The sequence below is a fragment of the Carettochelys insculpta genome, chromosome 20 (assembly GCF_033958435.1).
Source record: "Carettochelys insculpta isolate YL-2023 chromosome 20, ASM3395843v1, whole genome shotgun sequence".
In the NCBI taxonomy this organism is placed as follows: Eukaryota; Metazoa; Chordata; order Testudines; family Carettochelyidae; genus Carettochelys; species Carettochelys insculpta.
Window position 1 is genome coordinate 26,471,870 of NC_134156.1, and position 20,721 is coordinate 26,492,590.

The window sequence follows — 20,721 nt, forward strand, 5'->3', positions numbered from 1 at the left end:
AGGAAGGGATTAGAGCTCCTCTGAAATTGTTCGTAATAGAGCTTTCCAAAATCCACACCTTCCTGATGAGGCCATGTGGAGAAGATACGAGTGCAGCTGTTGTCAGGCTACTAAATAAGCATGGAGACAAGTAAGTATGAGAATCTGTGTTCCTACAGCTTTCCCCCTTTCTTGACCAGGAGGAGCCTGCTGATTAATCTTGACCAAAAGCTACAATTAATTCTGAAGCTGGGTAGTTCTGCAAGATTTGCCAGCTTCTGCCCTTGTTACAATGCCTTTGCCCATGATCCCTAACTAAAGACTGTTTCAAGTGTGCTTGCCTTCTGGAGTTCCCAGTGCTGTTCCGGCTTCAGCTGCTCAATGGCTGAGGAATTGCTCTGGCCCCAACACCGCTGCCTGAGTCTGCTGTGTCTGTATTGACCTAGCTGTCTCCACTGGAGCCTGACCTTTGTCTGAATGTGCTGGTGTCCCTGCCTTCCCAGCCCCAGGCAGGAATGGGACGATCTGTGAGAGAGAGAGAGAGACAGTCATTGTGGAAAACAGCCAGCCTAGTGTTTCTCTCTTCAAAGCCACTTTATGCATTTTAATTAATAACAAATGCCAATAGAAAGCTCCTCGTGTCTTTGAACTGGGAGATTTTCCCTCTCATTGTGAAGGCAACTCCTCCCAGCTTCCCTTGGTTTGTGCCACTTGCCTACAGCTGTCACCCAACATGTCTCATATTTCTACACAGTTGCTGTGGTGGGAAATGAGAGCATTTCTGTTTGAAGCTCTGGGAAGCTACAGAAAGAGAAACCAAACTCTAATTCAATTTCTAATGACATGTGCAGAGTAAATTCCTCAAACTGGTATGTGCAGGGTGAAGGGAAACCTTCCCTTCTGCTTTCTGATTCCCCTTTATACCTGCCCCAATGAACCCCTCTAGATCCCAGCTGCCTCTGTGTGGGCTGGTCTGTGTTGGAAACTGCCTTACAGGAAGGTGGATTACCTACCCAGACAGAGAATCTCTCCCTTTGGCATTGGTCTGGGGTCAGGAACCTGCAGCCCCAGAGCCGCTGCTGCCTCTTTGGCTGTCCCCTTGCAGCTCCTTGAGGGACCCTTCCCATTGGCTTGTGATCTCCCTGCTGCCCCAGCTCCATGTCACTCCCAAAAGCAGTCAGTGTGGACCCACACTCTGGGGTGAGGGAGGGGGCAGGGGTGGTTCTGCTGGTCCTGCTTGCAAGCTCTGTCCCTGCAGTTCCCAATAGTTGAGAACAGGGAACTGTGATCAACAGATCCAACAGCCAATGGGGGCCAAGGAGCTAGGTGAGTGCTGGGGCGGTGCGGCACTTTGTGTCCTGTAAGGGGGTGGAGCCGTGGATGGTAGGGACATGGGTGAGGGCAGACATTCCTTAGCATTGTCTAGAGTATGGCACTGGCCCCTGAAGCCTAAGAGCTGTCCTGAGCAATGGTTCCGCAGTGTTTCAAAGGGTCCCAGGGTTGTGGCTGTGGCCACTGATGCAGTAGCAGCAGTGGCCGTGAGCTCCAGGCCCCTTTGAAATGCTGGGCCCCTATGCAATTATCCCCCTTGTCTGTTTCAGTCCCTTGCACCATTCTCTCTCCCATGTGTGCCCCCCCACCCCCATCAGCTGGCCTGACTATGGCCAGTGAGACTATAGCTGCAGGGACCACAAGGGTGCATTGGCCACATCTGGGAGCAGTGTGGGGAATGGGGCAGGCCTTGCTAAGTTGCCAAACGAGCTGCTTTAAGTACATGTTTCCCAACTACACCCCAGCCATCTACTGGAACCTCCACCCCAAGCCCCAGCCATGATCCCCATTCTAGAGCGAGCACCCCACATCTCCTCCTGCACCTCAACAAACAAAAACAGTGAGAAGTCCTATCCTATGGCAACTTACAGACTAAGAGGTAATTTGGAGTGTCAGCTTTTGTGGGCAAAGACCCTCTTCCTCAGATGCAGCGTAGTGGAAATTCCAGAGGCAGATTCTCTGTGGCTGCAGCACGGTAGCATTTGATGTGCAGATATAGCCTCACTTCCCCTTTGTGCCTTCCTTCCTTTTCAACTCCTTTGGTGAATAGGTCACGTTCTTCACTTACAGCTCCTTCCTCTAGTTCTCATTTCAGCCTTCTGTTGCAGGATGAATGGTCTACAGAAGGTAGACCAGGAGCTTCAGTTTGCCTAGTCTAAAGGAAAGGTGACACATCCAAAACTAATCCTAGTTAGTTAATAATGTGTGGAAATTGTAGTCATACTATGTTGTTGGGACTCAGAATTTGTTGGCAAGGTTCAGGCTGGGATTGGATGCTTGTATAGATAATAGCAATATCTAGCGTTTTTACAACTGTTGCTAGCAAAATTTGGAAAGGACTTAAAATCTCATGCTCCAATCTTTAACTATTAGGGATTAATGGAGAGCAAATGATTTAGCATCTGCCTGCTGCAGTGTTCTAGGCACCTTCCTCTGTAGCATGTGATATTAGCTACTGTTGGAGACAGGATACTGGACTAGCTATACCATGGCACTGACAGTTCCTGTGTTCCTCTCTTAACTTAGCTACCTTATAGACCCTGTAGATTTTATATTAGTTCAGTAATGACAAACAGTAGTATGTGGAATTTCATGCATAATAAGGAAAGAGTTAAACTGCTTTGTTTGGTATATGCAACTTAAGCAATTGAACATTGTAGAGAATATAACTTGGCATTTCCTGGCTTTTTAGTGCTTGATTTTGAAGCCTTTAGGTTTCATGTAATGCAATTATTTTTGCATTTGGTTTCCTTGGTTTTAAGGGTGAAGAGGAGAAAAATATAGAACATTTGGCCTGTTCAGTTCTGGAGCAGCTGCTGCTATCCATGGAAATTGTAGCTGCAAATATCCACAGCTGTGGATTCAGATATCCCTTGCTCGTTTTGGAGATACAATGTAGATACAGATACAAACTTTGTATCTACCCCAGGCTCCGCTCTGGGGCCTGACACCATCATGACTTTTGTAGAGTGGGTGATAGATTCTAAGCCCAGAAGACATCATTTGGAGCTCACTGATGTGCTGTACATCAGAATTCACAGAACTTCCTCAAAACAGTTCCCGTAGCTGATCTTCTAGTAAAACATCCAATTTTAATGTAGAAGTTTTGTGATGGAGACTCCCCTATGGCCCTTGCTGTAAATTAATCCAGTGGTCACTGTTTAAAATTTACATCTTAGTTACAGTCTGAATTTGTCTAACTTTGACTCATGTTCCTCCAATCTTTTCCATCCATTTGTGGAATTAAATTTATGTGCATTGAGGTATGTGTGAATGTGCACCACCAACAAAAACACACATTTAGCTGTGGGTTAGTCTGCTGGGCAGCATTTGAATCTCTCCTAAGTGGCCTCACAGGTGTGCAGCTTACAGGGAACGCTGCTTCCAGCCATTGGATCATGGTTATACCTTCTCTGCTAGAATAAAGAGTACATTATTATCTGTTCTTCCTACGTACATACAGATTGAATTAAGTCACTCCTTGTCCTCTTTTTGTTAAGCTAAATTAGTGGTTCTCAGACTTCTGTATTGATGACCTCTTTCACAGAGCAAGCCTCCAAGAGTGCACCCCCCAGCTCATAAATTAAAAACACTTTTTGTATTGAACACTATTATAAACTGGAGGCCAAATACAGTTTGAGGTGGAAGCCGATAGCTCCTGACCTCTCACCGCCCCCCCGCCACATAATAACCTTGTGATCCCCAGTATGAGAACCCTGAGCTAAACATATTGAACTCCTTGAATCTATCACTATAAGGAATGTTGTCTAATTTTTCGCACATGCAGTGGTGGTGTAGCTGTGACAGTTCCTGGATAATAGAGATGCAAAGTAGGCAAGGTCATATCTGTTATTGCACCAACTTCTGTTAACAAGAGAGCCAAGCTTTTGAGGTTACACAAAGCTCTTCTTCCAGTTTGGGAAAGGTACTCAGGCTACAACCATAGTAGGGCCATGTTACACTAGAGACCTTACAGCAGTGGTTCCCAAACTTTTTGGCATTGCCCCCCCCTTTTGATTTTTGAGAAGCCCTCATGCCTCCCCCCACCTCCTCTTTACCATCATCTAACCCCCCCCTTAACAAAAAATTCAATTTGTAATTTAAAATAAACACAAAAGCTCAATATAAAAATGTTATTTAAAATTAAAAATAAGCACAAATAATTTTTCTTGGCCCCTTGAGGGTACCTGGGGCAGCCCCAGGTGGCCAGATGCCTGAGCCCCCTACCAGCCACTCAAGCCCTGCGCTGCCAGAGCTGGCCACCCAAGCTGACTAAGCCCCGCACTGCCAGGGCCAGCTTGCCCGCCTGCCAGCCACCTGAGCCCTGTGCTGCCAGGGCCAGCCTCCTGCCAACCACCTACCCCAGCCACCTGCCTGAGCTGCGTGGCAGCCATCCGCCCACCAACCCAAGCCCTGCAATGCTGGGGCCAGGTGCCCTAACTTGCCCAAGCCCTTCCTGTGCCCTCCCACAAAGCCAGGCCCCCCCAGTCCCCTATCTTACCCCATCCTCACCCTTCACCAACCCATGCTCACTCACCTTTGGAGAAGGCAGCTAGCTCTGTGTGGCTCTTTGCCGGCTGCCCTCTTTTTATAGTGGCTGCACTGGGTCGCCCACATAAAATGGCAGGAGCTGTAAGCCAGAAGCAATGGCCAGCTCTTTCTTGGGGTGGGAGGAGTGATGAGGGGGCTTGATCTCCTCACCTCCCCCCCCAGAGGGGCATCCCCCCCAGTTTGGGAAACCCTGTCTGACCGTCTTACAGGGTGGTTGCAATAGAACAGTACCTGTAAGAAGTGGGATGGAGTGCATTGGGCTCAGGGTAGGAGGCTGGGGTTGTAGGTGTGCCAGAGTTAGGGCAGTGAGATGGGTTGTGGCGGGGGACAGGGCTCTGGGAAGAGTTGGGGAGCAAGCCTGGAGCTGTCTGTAACAGCTGTGGTGCTCATCCACCTTATCTCCGGACCGAAGTCTGGGTGCATTGTGGCCATGCAGTCGAGGGTATTGAGCAGCATCCAGAACCTCACCCCTGGCTGGCCATTCTTTTACTGGTATGTCACACTGGGGCATATCAGCCTACCTTCACCTGTGGATAGTGTAGACATGACCTAGAAATTCAGCTATTGTACTTCTGGTGGAGATGCTGTAATCTAGCGATGGGGAAGAAGGGGCTTCCAGAAAGAAGATCCCCACAGGCCATGTGTCTACATCTGTATTTTGGAGTCCAAAAGAACTTCTTCTGGACTCCAAACCAGGTGCCCATATGCTAATGAGGAGCGGGAAATTTACATGTGTGCCTCATTAGCTTCTTCCGGACGGCTTATTACCAAGCCGCTTCTTCCAGAAGAAGCGGCACGTGTAGACGCAATCTCAATGGGCTGCATGTGGCCCTCAGGTCAGAGATTGCCCGCCACTGCTCTAAGTTGACAGGAAAGAGCTCAGCTCTTAGCTTAATTACTCCACCTCCAACAAGAGGCAGTAGCAGCTCTTCTGCTGCCATGGGCCTGTCTACACTGGCACTTAGATTAGTGTAATTTAGGTTGTTCAGGGGTCACACTGAGTGATATAAGTTATACCTCAATTCTAGTGTAGGCAGTGGCGTCACAGGTGAGTGCAGCCTGGAACAGATTGCTTAGCGTAACTAGTTCACACATGTTTCTAGGGACCATTTAAGACGAATTGGCCTGTTAACACTGCTCCGCTCATAGGGAGATATGTCTGGAGTGAAAGGAGCTGGGGCCAAGGGGTTATAGATAAGGCTTTGAATCTGTTAGAGGTAATAGACAGTATAGATTCTGTGCCTTTCTGAGGCCTCTGTGACTTCTGTAGCTGCCGTGAATGAAGCAGCTGGGGAGGACTCAGGGTCAGCTTCTTGGGCAGCCATGCTGGCTGCTGCTGTAATGGCCCCCGGGCAGTGACTCTGGTGGCTAGTCCCAGGGAATGCCAGCGCAGTTGTGAGCAGTCCATGCTTCTCTCCTTGAGCAGCAGCGGTGCCCCTGAGCTCCCTCCAGAAGTAGCTAGGATTTAGTCAGAGGTATTTATAGTAGAAGTTTGCCTTTGACTTGTCCGTGAGATTTACTTAAAGCACACATGATGAAATCTTAGATTTATAGGTTGTAATAAGTAATAAATCCAATGTGTCTGTTCAGTCCATGATTTTAACGTCTAGGAAAGTTGTGTGTTTAAGTTCTAGTTCTTTAACCATTCTTGTGACTCTTCTGAATCCTCTCCAATGTATCAACATTGTTCTTGAATTGTGACATCATTCTTGAATTGTGGGCATCAAGATTGGACACTGTTCCAATTGCTGTCACATCAGTGCCAAGTTCAGAGGTAAAATAACCACTCTGCCTCTACTCGAGATTCCCCTGTTGATGCATAATAGGGGCGCATTAGCTGTTTTGGCCACTGCAGCCGGTAGCTCATGTTGAGCTGTTTATTTACTATGACCACCAAATATTTTACAGAGTGTAAAATGCTAACAACCAGAAATTCTCACTAACCAGTAAGAGCACTTTGTACACGCTCTGCACAGGTGCAAGTGAGGACTTAGAGGGGAAAAAGGAAGTGGGAATCAATCCAGGTGAGTATGTGGACTAACAAAGATGATGTGAACTCCTTTGTCTGGCAGATCTGTACAGAAACTTTTGCTGGTACAGTATTGTCAGTATGAAGTGACACTTACGTACCTCCAAAAACCCCAGTGTAGTCAATTTTACTGGCACAAAAGTGCTTTGCCAGGGTAACTTACTTAGCTCAGGAATCCAGTTATAAACTGCAATAGCAAAAGATTATTTTTGCTGTTATAGACTGCGTTTACACTAGGATGGTTTGCCAGTAGAGCTGTTGTGGCAAACCATTGGTGGTGTAGACGTGATTTACAGTGCCTTGGGTGTTCAAAAGCTACAGGTTCTGGTACTCTGAAGTCAATTAATTTTATACTCTCTGCTTCAACAGATGCGTATATTAACTCCTAGAATAAAGGGAATGGCTACACTTCTTGAAGAGCGACTCCTTCAGGGTTGATCTTCTGTGGTTTTGATTTAATGCGCCTAGTGGGGACATGCTAAATCAAACCATCAGAGCTCTACAGTTGGCCTTGGTACTTCCCATTCTTGTGAGGAGTAACAGAAATGGATGGGAGAGTTCTTCCTGTTGACCTCCCTCTGTGTGGCCAGCCAGAAGAATCCATTTAAGGTATGTTGATTCCAGCTACGCAGTTGTTGTAGCTGGAATTGCATATCATAGATCTGCTTTTCAGTCTAGACCTAGCCTAAGTATTTACCCAGATCACTCTCAGAGCAGCATATATCCACCTTTATTATTTCTGAATGGGGTAGAAGCACCAGGAAGTGGAACATGGGCAGGTAACTGTGCAGTTAACAGATTCATGGAATTTCCTCAAAAACAACTAGAAGTTCTAAGGCACCTTGTGGATGAACAGATATTTGGGAGCATAAGCTTTTTCGTGAGCGAAGACCTAGTTCATCAGATGCAATTTAGTGGAGATTCCAGAGGTCTAATTATACAGGCTGTTCAGTGTCTTTTAAGGACCTGAATGAGCGGCTGGATTGCACCCTCTGCAAATTTGTAGATCACACTAAACTAGGGGGTCAGGTAGATACATTGGAAGGTAGGGATAGGGTCTAAAGTGACCTAGACAAATTGGAGGATTAGACCAAAAGAAATTTGGTAAGGTTTAACAAGAAGTGCAGAGTCCTGCACTTGGGACAGAAGAATCCCAAGCATTGTTACAGGCTGGGGACAACTGGCTACGTAGCAGCGCAGCAGAGGAGGAGCTGGGGTTTACAGTGGATGAGATGCTGGATATAACTCAACAGTGTGCCCTTGTAGCCAAGGAGGCTAATGTCATATTGAGTTGCATTAGGGGAAGCATTTCCAGCAGATCTAGAGAAGTTATTATTCCCCTCTACTCAGCACTGGTGAGGCCACATCTGGAGTATTGCATCCTGTCCTTGGCCCCCCAGTATAGAAAGGATGTGGACACACTGGAGAGGGTTCAGCAGAGGGCAACAAAAATGATTAAGGGATGGGAGCACGTGACCTATGAGAAGAGGCTGAGAGATTTGGGCTTATTGAGTGTGCAGAAGAAAAGAGTGATGGGCAATTTGATAGCAGCCTTCAACTTCCTGAAAGGGGGCTCTAAAGAGGGTGGAGCGAGAGACTGTTCTCAGTGGTTTCAGATGCCAGAACAAGGAGTGATGGTCTGAAGTTACAGAGGGAGAGGTGTAGATTGGATAATAGGAAAAACTTTCCCCTGGAGGGTGTTGAAGCACTGGAATGCGTTATTGAGAGAGGTGTTGGAATCTCCATCCCTAGATGGTTTTTAATTCCTGGCTTGACATAGTCCTGGCTGGGATGATTTCACTGGGGTTGATCCTGCTTTTGTCAGGGGGCTGAACTAGATGACTTCCTGAGTCCCCTTCTCTGATTCTATGAAATGGAGAGAGTTCCAATCAAGAGGAAGGACAGAACTGATGAGTTCAATTCAGTCAGGGAGGGTGTGGCCCACTTGCAGCAGCTAACAGGGAGGTGGGAACATCAAGAGAAGAAACTGCTTTTGTATTTGGCTAGCCACTCCCAGTCTTGGTTCAGTCCTTTATTGATGGTGTCAGATTTGTAAATGAATTGCAGCTCTGCAGGTGTTTTTTTCCCCCAGAATGGCTACTTTGAAATCTGTTACAGAGTGTGGAGGGAGATTGAAGTTTTCTCCTGCAGGTTTTTGTGTGTTACCATTCCTGATATCTAATTTGTATCCATTTATTCTTTGACATAAAGACTGTCCTGTTTGGCCAATATATATGGTAGAGGGGCCTTGCTGTCATCTGATGGGATATATTGCTATAGTAAATATGCAGGTGAATGACCACTGATGGTGTGGTTGAGGTGGTTAAGTCCTGTGATGGTGTCACTGGTATAGATACATGTGCAGAGTTGGCACTGAGGCTTGTTGCAGAGATTGGTTCCTGAGTTGTTGTTGTGTGGTCTGTAGTTGGTGGTGAGAATTTGTTTCAGGTTGTCAGGCTGTCTGTAGGCAAGGACTGGCCTGTCTCCCAAGGTCTGTGAGAGTGAGGGACTGTTATGCGGGATGGGTTGTAGATCACTGATGTGCTGGAGATGTTTTAGTTAGAGGCTGTATATGATGGCTAGTGGCAGTCTGTTATTTTCCTTGTTTCTTGTTATATATGCTTAGTATGAGATTTCCAAAAGCTCATAATTATTGTTATAAAACCTGTTTTTGCCAAAACTTAATAAATCTGCTTGGCTTATGAGAGTCGTATTTGTAAAAACAAGCTGGTGCAAAAGGAGATTGCTGGAATATTTTTACATTGAAGATTTCTTTTTAAAACTAACTCCAAAACAACTGAGAGAATTTTATCCTGTAGGGGTTAATTGTGGAAGAATTTTGTACACAACAGTTTAGGGGTAACACACTCCCCCATATCTGATGAGCCAGGGACATGCCTTAGGAAAAACCAGCACTCCAGGTAAGCGATGGTGCTAGTGTAGCAGAACACATGTAGGTAAGGATAAAGAGAAGGGAACAAATGTGGTTTATTGCGACCAGAATGTAACAAACACACACAAGCAAAATAAGGAACTGAACAAGTACTGATAGGTCAATAACTAACATAAGGAAATACCTTAAATGGTAATGAGCGATCTAAGGGAATTGCATATCAAGGCAGGAAAAAACTGTATATAAGGCAGCACAGAAAATAGGGCAGTTTGGACGCCATTGATGGGCCACGGCTCTGATGCCCCAGAAGACTAGACCACTCCCACTCGACCGCAGCTGACTGGGGTCCCCAGCTGCTGAAGGGATGTAAGAGCCACTTTCCTGTCATGCTTTTTAGTTAAGGAGTTTTGTTAAAACTTGTCGGGGAATAAACTGCTTGTGTTTGACAGACACCCTTGCAGCGTGTTTTGTACTCGGAGAACCCAGTGTCAAACCTACATTACTCTTGCCTGTAACAATCCAAACACTTCCTCAGAAGTTTCCATCACAAAATGTGAATTTCAAGGATTAAGAACAAAATAGAATGGAAATGATTTCACACTCTGTACTTCAGGGTTTGAGGCTGATTTTATACACATTTCATAGAGCTGGAAGGGAGCTCATTGAGTTCAGGCCCTTGCCTCTTTGCAGCGCTAAGCACATGCCTTTCTCCCCTCCCCTTCTCCTATTTGCCCCAGATCCCTAAATGGCCCCCTCAAGCATTGAGCTTACAACCCTGGGTTTAGCAGGCTAATGCTCAAATCACTGAGCTATCCCTCCTGCAGATATAAGTAGCAGAAGCTGGGGTATAGAACTAAGAAGAGTGAGGCTTTGTCTGCACTGACTATTGACAGCAATGAAGGGTCCTGTGGCACCTTATAGACTAACTGACTATTGAGTGAGAGAGCTTTTGTCATTCACAGGTATTTGAACCCTCCCACCCACTTCCAGTAACAAAAACTTCGCTACAGCAAGTACTAGTGTAAACTGGTAGAGGGTGGAAGTATTTTTTGTCATGCAAACAGTGTTTACGCTGTCTGACTTTAAGACTTTAATGTTACCAATTTTTGATAACAAAATTTATGTAACAGCAACGAAAGGTCCTGTGGCACCTTGTAGACTAACAGAAAAGTTTTGAGCATGAGCTTTTGTGAGCACAGACTCACTTCATCAAAATTTATGTAGACAAGTCAACACAACCAGAATCGCCATAGGGTGTTCAAACTTGCTCCTTCTGTTGGTGGAGCATGTCTATGTTGGAGGCACTGTGGTCGACTGTATGAGCAAAGCACTTTGGGTATCTTTCTCACAGTGCAGTGTTGTGGGAAAGCAGAGATGATCCGTGCGCACCTTGGGATTCCCTCTTTCTTCTGGAGCAGCATTGTGAGTAGCGCTGTGAGCGCCCTGTGCTTAGGGATGTCAAACCAGCACCGCAGCCTGTCCCCACCCCAGTGTAGCAGCTATCTGCCTGGGCTGAGGAGCATTCCAGTGATTTACAGTAACCCCTTGATTTAATGCCCCCCGCATAAAGGCTGGAGAGTCACCACAGCTGCCGGCAGGCTGGAAGAGCTGCTGGAATGGCTGGGGCTGGAGAGGCCATTGCAGTGGCTGGGGCCGCCAGGGCAGGGGGATGCGGCAGGGCGCTGGAGCTCTCCTTTCCTAGCCCTGTGTGCATGGAGCATGCCTGCAGTGGCACTGAGCAGCAGCCATGGTGTTGGAGGATGTTGCCCGCTGGTAGGCTGGGGGCAGCCATCTTTGCGTGCGGTGGGGGGAGGGAGAGGGTGCGGCTGGAAGAGCCCTGGGCTGAAAGCTGCAGGAGATGGATGGAGCCAGGCCAGCATTCAGCTCCTCTCCTGGTAACTGAGAGAGGGAGATGGATGTGTAAGGGGAAGAATGGGGTCAGGGGGCGGGGGGAAGACGACAGGAGTGAGTGAGGGGCTGGGAAGATCAGTGCTTCATCATACAGTATAACTGTTCGGATATAATGGACTTTCAGCATTAATGGACACCCCTTCCCCCCATAAGTCTGTTAAATCAAGGTGTGCTCAATTCTTTGTTCCCCAAACAGATCAAGCAGCTCACTCCATTGTTAGATGCTTTCCAGAGCTTTGAATGGGATGGGGCACATGCCTGCAGGGCAGCAGAGATCAAAATGCTGAGCAGAGTTTTCAGGGCAGGTATTGTGGAATGCTGGTGGAGGCCAGTTCTGTGGACAAAACAGACAGCAACAGCAACAAAGGGGCCTGTGGCACCTTATAAACTAACAGAAAAGTTTTGAGCATGAGCTTTCGTGAGCACAGACTCACTTCATCAGATGCTGGTCTTGGAAATCAGTTTTCTCACTGGCTGTGGACAATAAAGGAAGGGGAAAAGAAGCTTCTCAGAAGGGTGGAAGTCTTTTTTACACCAAAAAGAAATGCTTCTCCTCACATAAGTTCTGTTGAAATGTGAACAGTCACTGTTTTGTCGCCAAAATGCAGTTTTTGGCAACAAAACTTGGTTGAGTAGACATACCCTTAGGGACACAGCTGTGTCGTGTAGACATACCTTGGGGGTTTTGGGTAGGTTGCCTGGAAGATTGGTGTGTTTGAATGGACAAGAAGCTAGTACAGGCTTGTCAGGAGGAGGTAAACGATATGTAGGTCTAAGGTTCGGTGAAGAGATTAAAGCAGACACTCAGGTTATGTCTACACTATCAACTTTTGTCGTCAAAATGCCTTTTGTCAACAAAACAGTGAGCATTCACACTACAATGCAACTTCTGTTGATAAAAATGCCTAATTTTGGTGACAAAAAACTTCCACCCCATGAGATTTTTTTCTTCTTTTCCCCTTCCTTTGTTGTCAACCGAGAGCCAGTGTTGACTCTGCTGTTTTGTTGACAGATCTGACTTCCACCAGTATCCCACAATGCCTGTCCTGATGGCTCTGCTTAGTGTCTTGATCTCTGCTGCCCTGCAGGCATGCACTCCTCCCTTTTCAAAGCTCTTAGAAGTATTCAGTGGTTTAATGTGCTGCTGTGTGGGGAGGATAAACAAAAAGCAAACAATTGGACTGCTCGTGTCCTGCCCTGCACCAGGAATACAGTGGAAGGCAGACTGCTGTGTTGCTTTGACATTCCTCAGCACAGAGCTCACAGATCTACACGGGATGCTGCTCCCAGCAGCTGAAGAGGCTGTGGGAGAACTCGGAGGGAGTCCCAAGATGCAATCAGCTCTGCCTTCCCACAGCACTGCACTGAGATACATATACTCAGAGCACTGTTCACACTGAGCGTGCCCCCACTATGAGTGTGATCTGTTGACAGAGGGAGAAAGTGTAAACACCTGCTGGCAATAATTGTTTTGTGGACTTTTGGGTTTCTGTATAAGTTTAGTCAAAAAAAGTTGGTAGTGCAGTCAGACCCTCAGACTGAGGCTTTAAAGCTGGAAGTGGCTCTAATATATCTCTCTCTTGCTGCTCTTTGCAGCACATGATATTGAAACTGTGTGGTTCAGTTATTGACCAGTCAGAATGCTTTTCCTATGCTGTTCATCATATACTCATAGAACACTAGAACTGGAAGGGACCTCGAGAGGTCAGCAAGGCCAGTCCCCTGCCCAGCCAGTGACCCTTAGAAAGTCTAATCGCAACCCATAGATGTTTAACTTGCTCTTAAGCATCTCCCTTGATGGAGATTCCACAACCTCCCTAGACAATTTATTCCAGTGTTTGACCACCCTGACAGTTAGGAAGCTTTTCTTAATGTCCAACCTAAATCTCCCTTGCTGCAGTTTAAGCCCATTGCTGCTTGTCCTATCCTCAAGGAGAACAATTTTTCTCCCTCTTCCTTGCAGCCCTCTTTTAGGTACTTGAAAACTGCTATCATGTGCCCTTTAAGTCTTCTGTTTGCATAACTAAACAAGCCCAGTTCTTTCAGTCTTCCCTTATAGCTCATGTTCTAATTTGGGTCCGGAATCACTGAGGTCTGAGTATCACTAGATTACAGCGAGGTGGAGAGAAAGTGAAGGCTGAGTTGTGGGCAAGGTCAGGGGAGAGGGTAGAAGGTCTGTTTTTAATGCTATTTATAGTGTTTTGGTGGGAGCAGAGTCATGTGTTCTTCCCTCTTTACCCCTAGTGTTTTGAGCTGCGGGAGGGGTTCGTCAGCAACATACACTAACCTAGAAACTGTTTGGTTGCTGGGTGTAAAACAGTCTCTTGAGAAGTGGGGTTGCAGCATGGAGGGGTTAAGTTTGGTGCCAGAGGCCGTGTTGGCTGTGTCCTAGGCCCGGGGCCTTCAGCTCTGTAGCATCATGATCTGTTTTGCACAGCAATGAGTCTGCATGTTTATAAAAACTTTATTTGGAAGAAGCAGCCAACAGGAAGGAGTGATTCCTGCTCAGAGTGCCTTGTACTTGCACAGAGTGCCACTCAGTCACCTGGCTTGCCTGCCGGAGACCACAGTATTCTAACTTTCTAGGCTGGTGCCTTGTCCCAAATAGATTGGCTGATTCTGGGTGACACTTTGCTACCCGCTACCAGCATAAATTGTCTTTCATCTGTAATTTTTGCCTTGAGTCAGCAGAGGCTCCATGCGGGAATGTCTTCTGCTTGGGTAGACTTTCCCTGCCGGCGGAGATCTGAGTGCTTGGCAGGGACTGAAGGGGGCTTTCTTCTCTGGAGAGAAATGGGTGCGGAAGCTGCTCTGGCTTTCATGTTCTTGGCAATTCTGTTATTGTTGGATGCCCTTTTTATAGGCTGCTGTTACTAATCAGGCTGCTTCGCCTTAGTCTTGTTGCTCTCAGTAAAATTACACCAGTGCAGAACAGGAGTAGAGGTTGTGTAGTTGTTATTGGACCTGTCTGGGCACCAGTACAGGCGGCAGTGTGGAGGATGAAGATTCACTCACTCTGTTCTGACTTGCTGGCATGCTTTAACCTTGTTTGCTAAGTAGTAAAGTTCTGAGTCTGGAAGCAGTTTTGTGCTGCTTGCGTCTGTTCTTTTAGAGATGGGGCTTAGCAATGAGGCATCTGCATCCAGCCCCTCACTAGATGGAGCTTGGCTCCCAAGAGAAGTATCTGTTGGACCTTTGCCTCAGTTTAGTCCCCTGCCTGCCTTCGGGAAGAGGTTCCCTGCCCACAGCTCTATCCAGTATGTGAGGTTCTGGGGAGTGGAGGAGCGCTCTGCAGGAATCCGCTTCCATTCAGAACTAGACATCAGGATACAGGAGTGGGAGGACAGGTCTGCTTCCTGGCTTTGGTAGGCTTCTGGGTAGAGTAAGCTGCAGAGAGCTTCTGGCCCTCAATACTGGAAAAGTGGAGATCTGCATTTAGGGACCTTGAAGCACTTTATGCCAGCAGGGAGGCTGTGACCCACCATGAAGCAGAGTGTGTGATCTAATGGAAGGACAAGAACATGGGACTTTTTTTTTCCTCTCTGCCTCTCCCTCTCCCCAGTATTGGAAGCAGAACATGGGTAAACATAAGGAACGTCCCATTAAATGAAATGTCACCAGGACACATATACACCTAGTCACACTGGATACAATGCACTCTAACAGCCTGTTACTAATGGCCTTGACACAATACTGAGAACAAGGGCTGTATGTTTGTGGGAGGGGTTGGGGTGGAGTCATTTGTATTCACTAAAGCAAGGCAACCCTCCCCAGCCATGGAGCAACCAAGAAAATTTCTTTTGGCCACTGTTGCCAAGTCAGGCTTAGATCTCAGGCCGCTTAGAACAAATATAATTTACTACCCAGGAGAGGGTTAAACCAAAAGCAAACTTATCTTGTCCTATGGTATCTTCATGCCCCGTAATGCTGGATTTCTCCATTAACATCTAGGGACATTGGGCTGGAAAGGACCCTCCTACATCATGGAGTCCAGTCCCCTACTCTCACATTGTATAAGCCTGTTCATAAATGTAAAGGGCTTTGTTTTAATACTAATTGGGTGCTTTGTCCCCTCTATTCCTACTGAGTGGTTGTTCCAGAGCCTCTCTGCTCTGATAATAGAAACCACCTCCTAAATGTATTCATGGACAGCTTTATCCCTATTTTTCTGGTCCCAGTATTCTCTATCAGCATCAGTAGATCCTCTCCCTCTCAACCTATTTAGAGAGGGCTGTCAGATCTTCCCTGAGCCTTTTCTTTGCTAGGCTGAAGAATCCAAGCCAAGCTTCTTTAGTCTCCTCTGGTCAGTTCAGCACTCTACTCCTTTTTATCCTAGCAGCCCTTCTCTATAGTTGCTCCAGTTTGAATTTAGCTTTCTTAAACTAAGATGACCAGAACTGTACACGGTATTGCAGATTTAACAGACATATTTTCAAGCTCTCTTGTCTGCTCATTTTCTTACCCAAAAAACCTCATTAGAGCAGCAGCCACCAACATCTCAAAACAAAAAAGGGATTTTGCTTGAGTCATTTGCTAGGCTGCATGTTCATTTCAGGAGTAACATGACTGTTAGCAAAACCAAAGGTATTTGTTACGGAAGGAGCATTGAGGTTGGTTATAGAGCTTTATTTTGTGTCTTCCCATCCTTAGGGACTACTTACATATAAATATGAGACCATCCATTCAGCCTTTGATTAAGCTATTGTATAAATGCCAGTAAGTTTTTTTTCTTTTTTTTTCTTTTTTTAATTCTCCTTTCACTACTGGGGATTGGGCATATGCCTGAACTTTAGGGAAAGAAGAAAGGGACACAATGATAGACTCCCAGAAACAGAGGAGCAGGGACTGGTTTGCTGCTTGTTGACTCATGCACAAACCAGCTTCATATGTTTTCTGTCTTCTTAAAGCCCCATGTATTAGAGTGTCTAAATTCTATACATGGATGGTAGAAAACTGGGGATGAGGATGCAAAGAGCAGCCCATCCTACACCCTTCTTTTAGTTCAATTTCTTCAGCTCCTGTTCTTTGAGAAATGCACTGCTACAGAGGAGAGTCTGAGAGTTTGACTTGAAAATTGTGAGGATCTTCCTGGTAAGCTTTGAGAGGGTTCTGTAACCTTTGGTCAGCTGTATAGAAGGTTTTTCCTCTGGTACTTTCTGGTTTAAACATGTGGTATTCTGGGCAAAAACAGCTGTTGTCTGTCTCTCTGGTCCCTGTTAGTGCAGTGTCTGATCATTTCATGCTTGTTAATGTATTATCCTCACAACACCCCTTTGCATCAGGGGAGGGCTATTATCCCCATTGTACAGGCGGGGACTGAAAAATGACTAAGAGACTTGCCCAAGGTAACACATGAAATCTGTAGCTGAGTGGGGACTTGAATGTAAATCCTGAGCTAGCACCCTGGTTAGGGTTAGGGTCACTGGACCTAGTCACTGGACCATCTTCTCGCTACGCCAGTGGTGGTTAACCTGTGACCCATTGGGGTTCTGTGTGGGGCACATTGAGACATTTTGTTTACCATCGCCCATGGAGCACAGAGTTGCTAGATTGTTCTGGCGTCCATCTGCATAGTTTTTTCCTACCAGTATTACTAAAGTGGCATGCACATAGAGTATGTGATGTGCGGTTCATGCTGATTGCACACAACACAGTGAGAGCTGTGTGTTCCCTCTGCATCCAGTCAAGTGCTGCTACAGGTCAATTGACACATTCCACAAATTCAAAGTACACAAGCACAGTTAGCAAAACTATTCTGTCCCAGGAGATGGTCTTGGTTACAGCAATCTTGTGGTTCACTGAGTTGGGAGGGCCACTCACTAGCCTAGGTTGCCCATTACTGCTCTACAATGAATTGCCCTGATGATGCAGTTTCTGAGGTAGTGTGGGCCATTCTCATTCACAGATTTGAACTGGAACCCAGCACAAAGGGTGGAATGTAGTCTTTATTGACACTTCTTTCACCCATCTATGCTGATAAGGCTGTTGGGAGTTACAATCATTTATTAAATTTGATAGTCATTGTAAAGGAGAAACCTTGAAAGCATGCAGTCAAAATCAGGAAAACAAATGTTGTCAATTTGTTTGCCAACAAGCGTGGTAGAAGGAATTCCATCTGAAGTGAGTGCCTTAAAATGAGTGTGTATTTACAATATGGTGAACACAGAGACTGGCAACAACATGGAGTTTTCGGAATGTATAAAGACTTCCAAGCATTGTTTTGAAATTTTGTTATTGCTTTTTTGTTGGCTGCGTTATTCCCATGTCTCTTGAATTATTTCATAGCACTCTCGAGGACAGAACTGGATCTTCTGCAGGCTTCTTTGCAGCAGTGCTTAGCGCCAGCTGCTTATTTGTGCTTTTCTACATTAGCTGAACTTTTCAAAGAGGCTTTTTCCCTTCTCTCCCTCCCTTCTCATCCCATGGACAGACACTGGCATGACTCAGGTGTTGGGCTTAGCAAAGACTACTGCACTGATCTGTGAACTGCTGGGAAATGAGAGAAGGTACAAATCCCAGACTTTCTGAAATCTGAGGCAGTAAAGGGAGCAGACAGCCAGGGTCCCACCTTCAAAGGAACTGAAGGAACCCACACTTTTCCGTATAAATATTTGTTTTTCTAATCAGAGCCCAGAATTCTGAGTGTTGTGAAAGGCTCCCTCTGGCCTTTAGTCTAGGGAGGGAATCTAGAGGAGCTGTTTTGCTCCTTTCCTTCCCTTCTGCTCTGGTTCCATATCTTCATTAGTGTCATTTGGCATTTCTGTTCCTCAGCATCACTGACAGTTTCCCTAGGTTCTGTGAAGTAGCCTCTGCTGATGAGCTTGCAGTTCTGGCAAGAGTTTTAAAATAAGTTCAGAAGAGAAAACTACCCCGTTCAGGTTGAGCCCATCACAGAAGTATTTCCAGTAGCTGGTGTGGTGAGGCAGACACTGGAATTCAGCCTTCATGGTACAGCTTGGAACCAGGCTCACAGCTCCACGATTTGGGATGTTAGCTCATTTTTAGTCTGTTCAGGATGTTCTGGGCATACAATATTTGGGATAGTACTCTTACTTCTTACCTACCATTTGTCCTGTTAGATGCGACAAACCATACCCATTACATTCTGTGCTTGCCTGTGTCTTATGCAGATTTTGAGGAGCTAATGACAGCACTCGAAAGGTGGAATGAAGAAATAGACATAGTGTGCAGCATTAAGAGTTTCTCAACACTAGATGATTTAGCACAGAAATTCTGCTAAATATTTTTTTCTCCAGCTCTGTGGTTAATTTTCAGAGGCCCTGTCCTTCTGACCTCTGTGCAGAGAGTCACTGAGTGCTCCTGCTATTGGCATTGCCTTTTGTTATCAGCCTTGTCAGGACAGCATTTTCAAACCTTATCTGATAGAGTTTAATGGGCCTTAGACCTCTCTGCCAGCTGATACTTGTGTCAGGGTATAGCCATGTCAGTTGCTGCGCTTCCAGGTTGGGAATCTTTGTTCTTGGGTATTATACAAAAAGAGCCATTTAGGCAGAATGTCCCTTTGGCTGTGGCTCTGTGTATTTCCTATGTGGAGATGCTCTTTGCTCTCTTGTCAGAAGCTTTTGATCCATTGGCTTCCCCAAGCACTGATTTCTGTGTTTGGGGTGGGCTGTGCTGTGTAGTATTTTGTGCTAGTAGCTTAGGTTTCTGCGTCTATGTGGTTGTCCCTTTGAAGTAGTCATTTTCTTATTAATCTTTTAACATCAGACTAACAGCAGACCTGTGGCACTCTAATAATTTCAGCTCATATAACGGAAAGAATGTGTTTCATCCTAGCAGCTGCAAGCCTTGTCCCCTCCCCCCCCGACAGGCGTCTCGGACTGATCCCATAGTTTACGAACTTATTCAGCAAACAACATAGTATCATTACAGTGAGTATATTTCAGCAGCATTCATTCATGTTAGGGTTTGTATTTGATGCAGAGAGGGTGGGTGGGAATGCACAGTAGAGTTAGTAGATGAAGAGCACTGCTTGAGATCATCGCTGTTCTCCAGAGTACAAACTACTAAAATATGCAGTAAGAATCAAATCATAACTGTGTGCTCCTGGGTCCTAGCTGCTGGTCTCACTGGGAAAAATCACTAATTATTTATACCATTATGTACATTGCTTCACAGATCCCTGGCTTCCTTTACTCCAAGGCTTTCTGGATCTTGTGTACTATACTCCACACCATGGTTTGTAAGTGCCTTCATATTTAAACACATGAAATAGAATTTCGGATTGCTAGTGTCTCAGGCTATGTCTCGATTAGAGCAAAGTTTGTCTGAAGATATCTTGCGACAAAACTTCTGTCGACAGATTGCAGCCAGACTCTAGAGAGGATCGAAAGAGCGATCCACTCTGTTGACATAGAGTGGCCAGGCAGTGAGAGCGGCTGGACTGCCTGGCCACTCTGTCAGTGAAACAGCCACTTGGAAGCACAGCAGACAGGGTTGGCTGGTGTCCTGGAAGCCCTTTCTGTCAACAGAAGGCCCCCTGCAATATCCAGACTCACGTTTTGTCAACGGATCTGTTGACAGAGGCTTTCTTCCTCATGGTGAGCAGGGTATGGCTGTCAACAAAAGTGCTGCATTCTGTCGACTTACTGTAGAACACTTTGGTCTCCCTGGACACTCAGTAATAGATTAAAAGTAGCCATCCTGCAACAAAAAGACTTCAAAAACAGACTGCAAAAAACAAAACAAATATTCAGAGCTGCAATTCATTTGCAAATTTGACACCATCAACCAAGGATTGAACAGACATTGGGAGTAGCTGGCCAATTACAAAAGCCATTTCTCCTTCCTTGATGTTCACACATCCACATTAGGTGCTGATAATGGGCCATGTCCTCAGTGACTGAACTGACCTTGTCAACTCTGGCCCTTCTCTGGACTGGGACTTCCTCATTTTCATGAACCTATAAGTTTAGACCCTCCTCTGGAACCCCCACTTGTGCATCTGATGAAGTGGGTCTTTGTCCATGAAAGCTTATGCTCCAAAATAGTGTTTGCCAAAGTGTGGTCCACGGCCCAGTACCAGTTCTTGGAGGGGTGGCAGCGGGGGGGCGGTCCTTAGAAAATATACAAATTATTGCTATGTACCATTATTATTGTGAAAAATGGAAGAATTTTCAGTGTTTATTATTCATTCATTTTTATATGCGCTTATATTTTTGGCACACAAAAAAAGGTACTGGGAAAAAAAAAAACCCCGGGTCCTAACTATATACAGTTTTGGAAGCCCTGCTTCAAAAGATCTGTTAATCTATAAGGTGCCACAGGACTTGTTTTTGTTACTGAC

At 46.0% G+C, this 20,721-nt stretch overlaps 1 protein-coding gene across 1 annotated transcript in view; it reads left to right on the forward strand.

Annotated features, from left to right (window-relative positions):
- The window catches only part of ASPSCR1 (ASPSCR1 tether for SLC2A4, UBX domain containing), a 133,548-nt gene that overhangs the window by 85,724 nt on the left and 27,103 nt on the right, over positions 1–20,721 (forward strand). The gene's annotated exons all lie outside the window — the stretch shown is intronic.